Source organism: Aquarana catesbeiana, linkage group LG13, assembly GCF_042186555.1.
Source record: "Aquarana catesbeiana isolate 2022-GZ linkage group LG13, ASM4218655v1, whole genome shotgun sequence".
Taxonomy (NCBI): domain Eukaryota; kingdom Metazoa; phylum Chordata; class Amphibia; order Anura; family Ranidae; genus Aquarana; species Aquarana catesbeiana.
The window spans coordinates 97,663,562-97,678,738 of NC_133336.1; the positions used below are offsets into that span (position 1 = coordinate 97,663,562).

The 15,177-nt window shown below is 41.2% G+C and overlaps 1 protein-coding gene and 1 pseudogene across 1 annotated transcript in view; both read left to right on the top strand.

Moving 5' to 3' along the window:
• GALNT16 (polypeptide N-acetylgalactosaminyltransferase 16) overlaps positions 1-15,177 on the top strand; it is a 231,194-nt gene that overhangs the window by 61,234 nt on the left and 154,783 nt on the right. The gene's annotated exons all lie outside the window — the stretch shown is intronic.
• Positions 10,679-10,770, top strand: LOC141120791 (U6 spliceosomal RNA; annotated as a pseudogene).

Below are 15,177 nucleotides of genomic sequence, written 5' to 3' on the forward strand. Positions count from 1 at the left end.
ATCTTTCTGGGACCTGCCCCATTCCTTAGAGGCGCTGAGCCTCCGGTTCCACTTTAAGTACCTTTTTCTAATGCATAAAAGTAGATACTGTAATACCCTTTATGTCCCATAGTAGATCATGTATTGAGGTGCTCCAAATTTGCAATCAGGTTTCACACCATTTGAATCTTTTAATACATTATACCATGTAGTTCTCTTCTTTCACCTAAAGGCATAGACAAACATTCAGGGTGCATGTATAGTAAATGACAGTTGATTCACAAGTGAATGTGCGGTGAAAGTCACATTCACTACTATATAAATATTCCCTCCAGTGTTTGAAATGTTTTTCTTTTGATGTTGAGTTATTTTGCTTGTTTCATATCTTTGTTTGTACAATATCATCATGTTCATGTTTGGTTTATAGCAGCTACAGCCATGTCATCTTCCATTATGTGGATGTTCCTAAAAGCTTTTCGTATATATGACTGCAGCTGCAGCTGTGTCGTCCCCAATGTGTGTTAAAAATGCACAGTACTGCTGACCTTTCTATTAGACAGGATTACCAGCAGCGATACGTCTCATCTGGGATGATAAAAAAATAGTTTTTGGTTAGTTTGGTTAGTTTGACGTGTACACTCTGCTGTGTAGGACTGAAAAATGTTGTTTGATAATTTGCTTCGCTAAAAAAAAAAAAAAAAAAAAAAAAAAAGTTAACAGTTTTGGGTCAATTGTAATGAATTTCCTTACATTTATTTATCTGATGTTTTAAAGCATATTTTGTTATCTATATAAACATTTAAAACAAAGTACACCATGCACATTTCTGTTTTTTTTTTTTAAATAAAGGTTTAGCAGTAGACTTTCTTTTTTTTTTTTGTTTTTGTTTTTCTCTCTCTCACCAATTTAAGCTTCGAATGGCCCGAGGTCATTCGCTTCTCTGACTTAAATAAAAGAAGAGCTCCAGGCTCCTTCAGAAAAAATAAAAGTCGGCAGCTACAAATACTGCAGCTGCTGACTTTTAATATAAGGACACTTACCTGTCCAGGGATCCTGCTATGTGCTCATTCTTCAATTGGCTTTGGGTGCAAACACAGCTCTAGTAAGGGAAACAGGAAATAAAGGCTTACGGCTTCACAGTCTGTTTCCTATTGTGCATGCAGGAATCGCGATGCGTCTTGGTGAATAGTCCTGTAGTCTTCTGGGACCTCTGACGTGTCCCAGAAGACTGTGGAGGAAGTAGAGTGGAGCTTTCCTGGGTGGAGCTCCGCTTTAAGCTATATGTGAAATTTGAACTTCAGTTAGTAAACCAGCTTTTTAAGCACAGCAATTATGTTTAGCCTGGTAGACATGTGATAAGGGTCACAGAGCTCTACTTGCTGCCCGGATATAACAAATATCAAATATTCATATGACATTATTCATAATAACCTACCTAAACAAATAGAAATAGTATTTTTAGGCCCCTTTCACACAGGGCGGATCCGTTGGACGGACTTACCCGATCCTATCTGATCTGCTGGACAGATGGCGATTGTATGGCCATCCATCTGTTTTGAGCTGATCTTGCTGGATTGGGTGGCAGGCGGCTGTCAGTGGACACATATCCGCTGACATCCATCTGTCCATAGAACTCAATGGGTGGCCTGCTCGGATCTGGGTGAAAAATGGATAGGCGGGTCCGATCGGGCTGATCGTGTGAAAGGGGCCTTAAAGCTTAACACAAAACATTTATAAAATGAATCTGTTACCTGTTAGACATATGGGATCTAAGCAGGCTCTGAGAAGACCTTTCTTATTTTGAGATTTTCTAGATTGGTTACAAGTTAGACAGGCAGATACAGTATTTATCGAATTGTTATTCTTAGAGAGTTATTTGCCTGGCTATGGTCAAGTCAGGATGCTGAAAACATTAAAAGAATAAGCTCAATAATAGCAATAAAATGTGAGGGGCACCTATATGTATGTTGAGATGCATTGCAGCTCATTTATTTTGAATATGCTGTCTAACACAGTGCATCGCAATGTGCATAAATGCATGAAAACGTGGTGGTGTGAATTGGCTCTTATTGGGAGTTCCATACAGTTGCATATTCACAAAAAATAGCACCTATGGCAAGGAACTGAAAATTCAACCCCTGTCCAAATATCTGAAAACCCAGCTGGCTGATTTAGCAACTCTCATGTTTCACTCTCCCCTGTCTCTGCACTCTCTCTGAGTTGGGGAACTTTTACATCAGAGTCCTCTCTTTACATCAGGAACCCTCCTCTTTACATCAGATTACCCTCTTCATATCAGAAGCCCCCTTCACATCAGAGCTCTCAAAGCCTCTCCACATCAGAGCCCCACCATCATAGAGAGAACTTTGGGCAATCCAAGATTTTACAATAAAACGAATGTTCTTTGATCTGCTAATCTGATAGGGGTTCAAGCAGAATTTTTGGGGGTGCTATAGCACATCAAAGCACCCCATGGTACACTCCTTTTAAGTGGCACATGTATCCAGACTCTGGATACACCACTGGTTCCAAGGCTTATGCATGAACAGGCTAATCAGAAATCTTTTCTATTGAGTAGATCTCTTTCTGGAAGACATCCTGTTAAAGGGAATGACTGAGAATGGTTTTGCATAAAGGAGTTTTGAAGCCCTTAAAGGGGTTGTAAGCCCTCTGCATTTTTCACCTTAATGTACTCTATGCATTAAGGTGAAAAACCTTCTTTAGTGCAACAGCCCCACTAGCACCCCCCTATACTTACCTGAGCCCAGTAATTCCCATGACGGGAATGAGCACACCAGCTCTGGATGATGTCTCGTGTCCTGATTGGATAGTTTGATAGCAGTGCAGCCATACAAATAGACTGGCTGGACATTATAATCTCTGTGCGTCAGAAACTGTTTCTTCTTTTCCTTGCTGCAAAGGCCAGTTATAGTTGAGGGCAGTGACCATTTGTTTGTAATGTTGCAAGCAGGGCCGTCTTTAATATTGACTAGACACTGGACAAACATTTTCTTGGGCCCCTTCTTCCATGCAATTTCGCTCTCTGCATGCTTTGAGACATACAATAGTTAGACTCAAAATCAGTTTACTGAATCAGATCAGGCAGCGATTGGGATTGGTTGCCAGAAGTTACAGTGTATCATTACCGCTCACTGACTGGCTGCTAGGGGTTACAGTACACATTATGGCTCGCTGTTATTTTCTGGAGGTTATAGCACATGACTTCTGCTTGTTGATTGGTTGCTAGAGATTACTGTACATCAATACTGCTCACTGATTGAATGCTAGAGGTTACTGAACATCTATACCACTCACTAATTGGTTGTTAGAGGTTACTGCACATTATTTCTGCTCACTGATTGGTTGCAAGAGGTTACTGAACATCTATACCACTCACTGATTGGTTGCAAGAGGTTAGTGCACAGCATTACTGCTCACTGATTGGTTGCTAAAGGTTACAGCACATCATCTCCTCACTGCCTGCTTGCATATTCACATGCACCAAAATTCAGGGTGCTGTGGCACCATGTTATTTTGAAGAAGGGTTCCACCTCCAATTTTCTTACTTTTGCAGAACATGATGTTAGGCTTAATGACCACAATTGTAGACAGGACTTTCAAGCATGCTCCTTTACCTCCCCAGTATGCAGCATTCAGCAGAAGTGATGGTGGATGTGACCTCAGGGGGACATGATATATATATTAATGCCGCCTCTAATTAAATATCAATGCCGAGGTCCACGACTAGTTCCATATTAATTCAGCCTCTATTTACATGCCAGTGCAGGTTATTTACATGTAAACACAAGGTCTGCAGGTGAGTCATCTGTACATGGCAATAGGGCAGAGCTGGGCAGCAGCAGCAGATATTTACACTGAGCTATTAGGACACAGCACAGGACTAAAACTTCAAAGGAAAGTTGGCAAGTATGAGGCAGCTACTTTGGGCCCCACTACAATGATGGGGCCCAGGGCAGCTGCCCCTTTTGCCATGCCTTAAAAACAGTCCTGGTTGCAAGGTAGTCTCAGCATTCAGCATCCTGCCTTGTTTTTGGTCCCTGTACAGAAGGACCCACGTGATCAGTAATGAAGCTGAAGACCTATAGGTGTTTTCTGATGGGCCCGCTTGCACTTATTAATTAACACTATGCTTTTACATTATGTATGGTACAAACCCCTTCACACACAGAACAGCAGTGACAAAAACACTAGAGAACCCAGAGAGGAGTACTGTGAGTCATGATTACTTGTTGGAGTGTTTAAGTCCTGGAACTGCCAGCTAGTTATCTGGATTCATTTAACCAATTATGTTTAACACAGAAAAATCAGATCTGAATACACAAAAGCAGCATGTGTGCACAGAGAACAATGCTGAGCGAGTGCTGCTCCACCCGCCTTCTCGGGGCTTAAACATCTGAAAATATATAAATAGTTCCCTCCTACATCAAGTAATAGCCATTGTATACATGTTACCATTAACCAGGGTATTTAAACTTAAAGAAAAACTCCAGTTTTCTGAAAATACTTGGTATATACGCTACTCAAGGCAATCTATAATTTAAAATTAATTTACCTTTCCTTTTTTTTCTGCAGTCAGCTATTATTTTCTACAAATTAGCAATTTCTTGTCCTTGCAACTAAGGCAACACTATTCATTTTGTACAAAATTTTACAAAACTTTTAACACTACGCTCCTAAAAGTGACTTGCTTCCTACAAGACTTGAGGTGACAGTACAGACATTATTTGCAAGGTCCGTAGGTTTACTGCACTGGTATTTAATCTATGGTGAAAGGCTGCATGTCTAAGGAAATTCCAAGGGTGCATTGGCGCAATTATTGCATTGGGTGCATTGGTGCATTATTGCAAAAGTGGGACTGATCGCTAACTGAAGAGATAGTAAGCACAAGAGTAGCACATCACTCGTACCGAAAAGCCCCCCTTCAATATCTACAGTACATAAATGGGTGGAGATCTGCAGTCAAATTTGTTAGAATGTTTGCAATTTTTTTTAATGACAATTATTTGGCGTTAAAGCTCAATTCTGTACTCTTTTCTTTTCTGGACATTCACATGATGCGCTGGGTTCTCGTTGGTCATCCCCAGTGGTGGATGGTGGATGATGCATGAGCAGTGCTGATGTGATGACACCCTGGAGTGAATTTACTAAAGGCAAATAAACTATGCACGCTGAGTTCAGAAAATGAGGTGAAGCTTTTGCAAAGAATACCCAATCACATGCGCGAAAATAAAAAAACAGCATTTTTGCTTGCACATGATTGGATGATGTAAGTCAGCAGAGTTTTCCCCTAGTTACTAAGCTCTGGAGCAGATTCCCTTGCAGAGTGCAATTGCACTAGAAAGGCGCACAGCTTTTTTGCCTTTAGTAAATCAACTCCAGAATTGGGATACCCAGCCAGGGCCGGCACAAGGGGTGGGCAGGAGAGGCGGCTGTCCTGGGCACTGTGGTATCATGTGAGGTGCGGGGGCACCACAAGGAGATTGAGGGAGAGGGTATTTGTGTTGGGAGGGAGAATTTGGGGGGGCAAGAGGAGCTAAGTTCTAGAAGGGGAAATTTGGGGAGGTGTGCTAGGAGTAGTGATTTGGGGGGATTTGTGTTGAGTGGAGGGGTGCGGGGAAGAGGATTTGTGCTAGAAAGGGGCATTGGTGCTATGAGGGGAAGTTTTTTTGGAAGGGGGATTTGTGCTTGTAGGGATGTTTGGGGGGGGGCATTTGACAGAGGAGGGAAAATTTAAGTGGTAGAGGATTTGTGCTAGAAAAGGGCAATTTTTTTTGGGGGGGGGGGGTAATTGTGCTAGGAACATATGCAGAATGAGAGGATTTCAGCTGGGGGGGGGGTGAGGGGGAAAGATTTGTGCTGGGAGGAGGGGGACTTAATGCTTAGGGGGTAAGCATGCAGATTAGTGCTCGATTTTGTTTTGGGGGGGGGGGGGATTTTTGCTGGCACATAATGCTCACACATCTTGGGGTGGGGGCGCAATTTGGCATTTTCGCCTTGGGCTCTAGATGAATTTGTCCCAGAACTGTAAACATCATTCAAAGTTTTTCCTCAGTCTTCCAGGTGGAGTGACTCAGCCCATCATTCAACCTGGGAGACAGAGGACATCTTGTGGTGAAGAGGAGGTAATGCAGGGAACATCTCTGGACCTAAGTTGAGTATTACAGCCAGAGCTTTATTTTGGATTAATCTTTTTTTACCTACGCAGACACTTAAAAATATAGCCAGGAGTTGGGCTTTAAACCTCTAGCAGCATTGTATTTAGACCATTCCTTGGAACGTTTGCCCATCTTTAGGATCTGATTGTGGATATAAATACATTTTGATTAATAAACTTAAATTCAATCAGGACTTTAAACTGGCATGGAGCTTTCCACACGTGTTTAACACAAACCAGTATAATGTCTTGAGGGCATTCAGGATGGCTTCCTTCCTGTAGCATATAACAGGAAGGGGGCCAACCACGCATGATTTTTCAGAGTGTAAATGTTCTAGTTTTAGCCTTAGTTTCCACAAGTCATGAGTGACTTCTATGAATAATGTACTGTTCAGTGTCATGTAAAAGCTGCATTTACTGTAAGTGTAATGAAAATATTTCTATTCCTAACATGCTCCAAAAAGAAGAAAATGGCTGCTCCTAGGTTTTTATTGCCACGTGCAATTCTTGCTAATTATTCCCTGCAAAAAAAAGAGCTTGTTTTCTTAGGATAATATAAGCATGGCAAATGTGAAGACTGAAGACAAACTGCTCAGTAGTATCTAATGTGGGAAATTGTTTGCAATGAATAGCTTGCTTTTAGTGTATGTACTGGGGGGAATTCAGATTCTTGTGAATTTCTCTGCATTGCCATCCATTTTTCCAGACATTTGCATTAAATAATAAAATAATACAGGATTAAGTTGTTCATTGGTCACATCAGCATGACTGGACAGTCATTTTATTATCTCCTGCACAGCACCTGTCTGGACCAAACGTTTGTATAGGCTCATTTACATTTGTGGTCAGGAGGTAGTAAAAACAGGCAGTTGAGTCACATTTTTCCTGCCCCTTGACTGCCTCCCTTTAAAGGCAAAGGCAGTCGGACGGGATTGGGCAAATGCTTCTGCAAAAATGACCACTCCTGTCACGTTCAGTGGGTGGTACTGTCGTCAAAAGGGACATATTCAAGTGAATGGAGCAGCGCTGAAACTGCCCTGCAGCCATGCACACAGTTGTTTCTCGATGGTGCAGCATTTACAGATCTCTATTAATGGAGGAGGTGGTACTTTTATTAAGCTGAAAGGTCCTCCATTCATAGATAGCTTTTCAATCATGGAAGCTATAGTACAGCTTCTATGAACATCTTGATAAATGCCGGCTCTATTAACCCCACAGCACAGAAAAATTGTAGCTGTGGGGCATTGGGGGGGGGGGGGGGCGGGGTGCAAAGGACAGAGGACTTCAACTATGACAGCCACCACCAGCACAAGGGACACTTTGGTTTAAATGTATCAACCCTTGTGCTTATTTTTTTAAAACTATCCAATGTAGAGTAACAGCAAAAGACTGTCCAACTCATCCACTCATTTTTTCCTCTGAAATTATTTGTTGAAGGCTTCCCTTAAATATGCAGATCTTTCATTAGGAACAGTGGCCAGCAGATAACTGAATTGCTTTCTCTTCCACAGATCTGCCAGTCATGCATTGACCTACCTCACTGACCCAGTGTTGTGCACACTTAATAAAAGTCTGGTGTTTTCTTGTGGCTAGAATCCTGAGTCACTTGCAGAGATTTTCTAGTTTGCTTCCTTTCCAAGATTCACATATGTTATTTTATTGCTGCTCGTTTAATATACCTGGTTGATTGTAGCTAACAATCCTCCAATCTGTTACTTACAGATTTCAGATCAGCTTCTAATACAGTATTTACATACTGTGATATTTTGAAGTTGTTAACTCAAGTGTAATGCTTCCAAGTGAGTTCAGTCTATGCCAAAAGTTCTGATTTGGGGCTTGTTGGTCCACTTTTATTAAAAAGAGGGAAACATGTAAAAAAACAGGTTTCCACCATTAATTCAAATTATAAAAAGACAAATGTCCTTTAAGCCTCCAGACTTTGCTGCTCAGTCCTTACGTTAAGGCCTTTAGTATGGTCCAGCAGACCATCTCACACAGCATTATTGTTATCTCGTGCTACCCCTGCACCTCATGGCCTGTACACACAATCAGAAAATCGTACAAGATATACCAATTTCGCAGCGATCATACGATAATCTGATTGTTAGTACACAGGTTTCGAGAACCAATCATGACAATTCAAGCGGAGTTCCACCCTAAAGCGGAACTTCCGCTCATCGGATTCCTCCCCCCCTCCGGTGTCACAATTGGCACCTTTCAGGGGGGAGGGGGGTGCAGATACCTGTATAATACAGGTATCTGCACCCACTTCCGGGTATAGCTAGCCGCAGCTAGCCACAAACCCCCCGCCCACCCCCGTTGTGTTGTGGGAAATACACAGTTCCCACAACACAACGGGGACCAGTGGAGTCGCGCTGCGCGGTAGGGAACTGGGCAGTGAAGCCGCAATGCTTCACTTCCTGATTCCCTCAGGGAGAATGGCGGCGGCAGCACCCGAGGATCGAGGGACGGTACGGTCTCGGGTGCCGACATCGCTGGACCCCGGGACAGGTAAGTGTCCTTATTTTAAAAGTCAGCAGCTGCAGTATTTGCAGCTGCTGACATCTAAAAAAAATTTTTTCGCGAAACTCCGCTTTCATATGAAATTATCTGATGGAACAAGCACCAAAATTTTTCTCTTACAATACTAGATTGTACGGTTATCATTTAGTCAGTACAGTTGTCATTTGAAAATACAATACAAATACACTTCAACACATTACGTCACTTTACATCACTTTATTATTTCGTAACTTTAGTAAACTCTTCATTTTTGATATGAGACTAGCATGCAAAAAAAAAAGGAGATCATTCTTCGTGTGTATCAGGCAATTAGGCTGATATCACACTGCTGCACTGCGGTTTGGTCGCAGCACAGGTGTACCCATGTATTTTGTGCAGTAAATATACTAAAGCTCTGATATGGACCTAATTAGTGATAGAAAAAATCTGGTGCAGCTGCATCTATTTAACATGCTCTGGAAACACAAAGGTACAAAGAATTATATATATATAATAGTACGCTTAAACCTAATGACAATAATATTAAATTATTGCACAATACCAATAATCCTAGAATTACATCCACAAAAAATAAACAATTATTAAACAATTAATTAAACAAATCCTGATGAAGTGGCCACAAAGGAGCCATAAAACAGCGTATTTTACCTTCTTTTATGACCAATCAACCTACCTTTTTGAAGGTTACACTTGGTATATTCTTTCCATACAGGCTATTCTGCTGACCTCACTGGTTCCTTTTGGGGCCTGATCCTCCATACCATTGTAAACAAAAATCTGCCTTTTACAGAGTGTAGGATCACCCTGTAAACCTGACAAGCATTGAGTGCAACATTCCAACACATTGTGTGTGCAGACAGTCCTATATCCACATCTCATTATTATGTTGCTTAACCCTTAGATGGATTTCTAGCAACCCCACAGATGTGAGTACACGCATACATTTCATTTTGCTACTCTACAATCGCAAACCTTTTAAAATGTACCATTACAATCAAAGGGATCTCTGGCTTGGCTAGCTGTCCCTCTTTTTTCCCCGTCTCCTGCTTGTCTGGAGCACCTCTACATCACAGAATGTCATAATAAATTAATGACAGCCACTTTGATGTAGAAAGTTATGTCAAGAAATTTTTGGAAACCCAAATTTCTGAATGCCCTTGATTAGCAACATAATGCTATAGCCTCATTTTTAAAACTGTGTTTTCAACTACCGGTCACGAAGTGCGACTGAACATCTGCCACCTTACGTACATCTTCATCTTCTTTTTCTATTTATATGTGTGAGGTATGTGACCTGCTGTGGTAATCTTTATATGAGATACTGACATGTAATCTGTAACATTTGATTTTATTTGCACAATGATTCAAACTAAAAGTTTTGAAAAAGGGTGTTTTCAAAGTTTTATATTTCATTATTTGAATTACATAGATAATGGAACCCTTTAACAAGGAGTGTAGAACTCATAGGATTCAATTGGAATGCATCTTTTACTAATATGTCTACAACATAGCTCCCAACTGTTCCTGATTTTGAGGGACTGTCCCTGATTTGGAGCAATGTCCCTCTGTCCCTCATTCCTCCTCATTTGTCTGTCATTTTGGCCTGATCCATATAGATGTATATAAAATGCCCTTTTTATCTATCAAAAAGTGTTTTCCAGCACTAAAGCTTTCATCTGATTTCTAAATGGCTGCATTTGTAAATTCCAAGAGCCAGTATAAAGGAATAGTAGTGGTAAAAAAAAGCTTTTGTGAGTTTAATCAATCTTGTTTTTTTATACAATTCTCCTTTAAGGGGGCGTGGCAAGGGGTGTGTCCTATGTCTGCATACTTTTGCTGATAGGTGTCCCTCATTCCCGTCTCAAAAAGTTGGGAGGTATGGCCTACAGTAAATTAAAACCTGGCTGTTATGGGTTACTGTAGGTTGCATAGATCCTTACTAGTCTAGTATATAATAAAGTCAGCCATGTGCATCAGTTTGCATTTAAATGTTAGTAAATGGTGCTTGCTTCGGCAGCATATATACTAAAATTAGACAATACAGAGAAGATTAGCAAATTGACATGCAAATTTGTGAAGCGTTCCATATTTTTTGGTCTTTTTTTTTGTGCTTCACCCGATTCCATATTTCTAGTGAATACTATGCCCTGTTCTTTATTCATTTCACTACTTATTATTGTTTGGATATCTATTACATTATGGCATTGATTGGCAGTATACAGTGTTACAGTCGTGGTTAGCCTCTTGAGTTAATGTTACGTTGAACTGTGATATCTTTTGCTTTCAATTAAAGCCAAATTGATCTTTTTTGGTTCTTTAGTTAGTTCCGATGTTATTCACCAATAACCGATATATGTTGCAGATGACCAAATTGCAAGGGGGCAAATGTAACTGTTGTTCTATGCTAAAGGTAACTATAATGCCCCTATTTTTCTGTACGAGGATTTTTTAAATGATGAAATCTGTGCAGCTTACTGCCATAAGGTTTATTTTTATTGTAAATTTGTATTTCCTAATAAAAAATGTTGATTAAACAAAATGTTAGTAAATGAAATAACAGAAAGCTTAAATCTTCTCGTAGCATGCACCTAAGCATACACAATCCCTCATATAAAGCATGCAATGACTGAATCTTTCAGCAGCACCTACCAATAAACAGCTGTTAAAGGAGTTAAAGCGTTTCTATTTCTATGGAACCTTTGAAATGGTTAATGAGTACTATAAATGGTGGTGCCAAGTAATACTATTCACAGTTTATATATTTTAGGTAAGAGTCCTGACCTACATTTCAAAACAAGGGGTCACTTGTTTTCCTGACATACAGAACCTCTTTTATCCAAGTTAAGTGGCCAAGAATGATGTATGTAGGGTAAACATTTGTACATTTTGGTAGTACAGCTGTAATTTGGGGCTAAAAATAGAAAGGGCTTTGTGAAGTGGGGATGCAACTTCATGAAACCTCCAGCTGATTGTAACCATTATCCCACAAGGAAGGGTGAAGGCTATGTTGCTGTGCCTTTTCCCAAACTGGAAGTAATTGGGGTCCCCATGCAAGTTATAACTATGTGTGATCCAATTAATTAACTGGCTTCAAAATTAGGCTGCATTGCCAAAGCCTGGCATGCAATGTCTGTGCCCTCTGTTTCTCGTCTGTATATGCCACGGCTTCTTCCTCTGCTTTCAACACCTGGGCTCCAGAAAGGTTGCCAGATATAATCTCTGATCCAGCCAAAACCAACCAAAAGTAATTTAAAAAATGAAACTGTACATATAAATATCTGTTATATACACACCTAAAAATGATGCAGCCAGTAAAATTTCAACTCTGACACTTAAAAAACGAACTCCAGACAACCCACATACTTCAGTTTTTAAACAATAAGAATGGCTGCTTACCTGTGATTGGTGGAGAACCTAATGATTGGCATCATATTTTGCTATAATGCCAAAAAATTTCCTGCAATTTGACATGACCTTTTGTTTGAGGCCATGGTAAACAGGACAGCCAGGATCTGACCCAAAACTAAACACACCCCAACTAGGTGATAGTATGCCACCTATTCTGAATGCTTAAAGTGGTTGTAAAGCCACTTTGTGTACTTTATAGATTCCCCTCTGTTAAATGTTGTTATGTGCCCCAGTGTATGTTCTATATAAAAAATATGTTGCTGTATACTTTTTTTCAGGGCATCTCTCGGCACTCACATGACTGCCCGCTGCTCTCCTCTCCTGATCTGAACAGTACAGCAGGAGGGGCTGAGAATCCCTTGCTGACGTCAGTGGGGAGGAGAGAGAAGAGCAGCGGGATGACGGATGGTGGCACGTAAACTGACTACCGTATCAGGGGCTCAGAAGCCATTAAAAACGCGGTCAGTTTACAGAGGGGAGGGCAGCACCAGGAAGGATCACCCAGGTATTTTAGATGATACAAAGGGCCAAATTACACAGCACAAGCACTTGCTGTAATTCATGCTTTAAAGCAGTGGTTCTCAACCCCTCTAGTGCCATGACCCCTTGATAAAATTTCCCAAGTTGTGGGGACCCCTAACAGTAAATCTTTTTTTTCGTAGCGTGGGTTGTCAGCAGTCAAGGCAAGACAATTAACCCACGGACATTTAGTGCTCCCTGAGTCCCTTCTACTCATACAGTATTAAAACCCATTATGGTACATTTTAGGATGTACCACTCTCTCTTTTTCTTTCTCTTTTATCTCTCTCTATACTAATTTCTTGTTCTTTTCTTACCATTCCTCTCTCTAGCTGTTTTTCTTGTTCTCCTATTCTTTCCCTCCCGTTTTCATTGTTCCTCCCCCTCTTTTCCTCTTTTTCCTTTACACCTTGGTGGGGGAATGGGATGAGTGACAGTGCTGGCGGGGAGTTGGGATGAGTGACAGTGCTGGCGGGGAATTGGGATGAGTGGCAATGCTTTTGGAGTTCTGATCAGCCAACTTAGGTGCTCTTGATGAAGGTCATCTGCTGATCTGAGAACTGTAGTGGGGACTTTTAATGGCAACTATAATCACAGGTAGTGTTACTCACGGTGTCTCCGGTTTCACTGTGTCTCCAATTTTGTGTTGTCTCGTAGCAGTGACACCTATTCCGAAATCAGGAGATAGGGTCTCCACCAGCCCCTTCCACTTCACATTCCTCACCAGTCAGCTGACCTCTATTCTCTGCCCCTAGCCATGCCGTGAACTGAATGGGTGGCTGCGAAGAGGCTGAATGGGCAGCCGCGGGCTCCAGGTACAGCCCAGCTGGACGACCAAAGGCTCCAGAAACAGCCCTGCTGGGCGGCCGCAAGAAAGGCTGGAAGAGCAGTGCGGGCTTCAGGAACAGCCCAGGATTCGGGGGCCCCTGGCAAATCATCATTCGACCCCCGAGGGGGTCCCGACCCCAGGTTGAGAACCACTGCTTTAAAGGAACAGGGTCCATTTATTTTTTATTTTTGTTAGGGTTACAACCACTTTAACCTCCCTGGCGGTTTTCCCGAATGTGCCTCGGGGTTAAATTTAATTACCATTAGCGGTAACCCCGAGCCACACTCAGGATTGCATTGCAGGATCCTGGTGCAGTGTACTTACCTTGTCCCCAGGATCCTGCAATGTCCGTCCGGGGGCTCTGTCCTCCGCCCGAAACCTCTGTGTGCCGGGCTCCATTCCCTGTGAGCGTCGCGACTTATGGGGGCAGAGCCCGGCGACAAATTCGAAAAACTGAAAAATCAGAATACATACAGTACACTGTAGTCTTACTGATTACAGTACTGTATGAAATAATTTCACATCCCCTTTGTCCCCAGTGCTTTGTCCAATGCCCTGCATGCAGTTTTATATGATATATACTGTTCTTTCTGCCTGGAAACTGGAGATTGTCCATAGCAACCAAAAAGTGTCCCTTTACGTCAAAAGTGGTTTTAGACGAGCTAGAAAACAGCGATAGTAAATTAGAACACTTGCAGAATTGAGCGATAGTGAATCGTGGGGAAATTTATTTTATTATTATTATATTATTATTTTTTATAATTATTTATTTATTATATTATAATTTATTATTTTGTGTTTCAAACTTTATCATACCCGGGATATCTACTAGACTCTTGTTTGGACAGATTTAAGTGTGTTATTGCTAAGAATTACAGGCCTACAATGTAAAGCGCCAAATTTCTATGCAAAATATTTGTACCGCTTTGAGACGCAAAAATCTGACATAATCATACCGCCCGGGAGGTTATAGTATAAACCCTAACAATGAGCTTTTATTATACACTCCCTTTCAGTCTGTTAAATATACCACTTAAAGTGTTTTTTTTTTCCCCCCAGAATTCCAGTGCTGCCCTGTGCACTTTGCAGGGTTAAATGAAGTAGTCTTATCAGCCCTGCCCAATTCACCCTTTGATCCTATTAAGCTGGCCAAACATTATACACATTTCTTATTCAATTTTAGATTTACCTTCCACTATATAGTGCATAGGGCCTGCCTGATTGCATACAAATTGAAAGTGTTTCGGTTTGACCTCATAGTTACATAGTTACATAGTTAGTCAGGTTGAAAAAAGACACAAGTCCATCCAGTCCAACCATAAAAAAAAAAAAAAAAAAAAAAAAAAACGTACAATCCAATATACCCAATACTATACCCACAGTTGATCCAGAGGAAGGCAAAAAACCCCAGCAGAGCATGCTCCAATTTGCTACAGCAAGGGAAAAAATTCCTTCCTGATCCCAGAGAGGCAATCGGATTTTCCCTGGATCAACTTTACCTATAAATGTCAGTACCCAGTTATATTATGTACATTTAGGAAAGTATCCAGGCCTTTCTTAAAGCAATCTACTGAGCTGGCCAGAACCACCTCTGGAGGGAGTCTATTCCACATTTTCACAGCTCTTACTGTGAAGAAACCTTTCCGTATTTGGAGATGAAATCTCTTTTCCTCCAGTCGTAAAGAGTGCCCCCTTGTCCTCTGTGTTGACCGTAAAGTGAATAACTCAACACCAAGTTCACTAT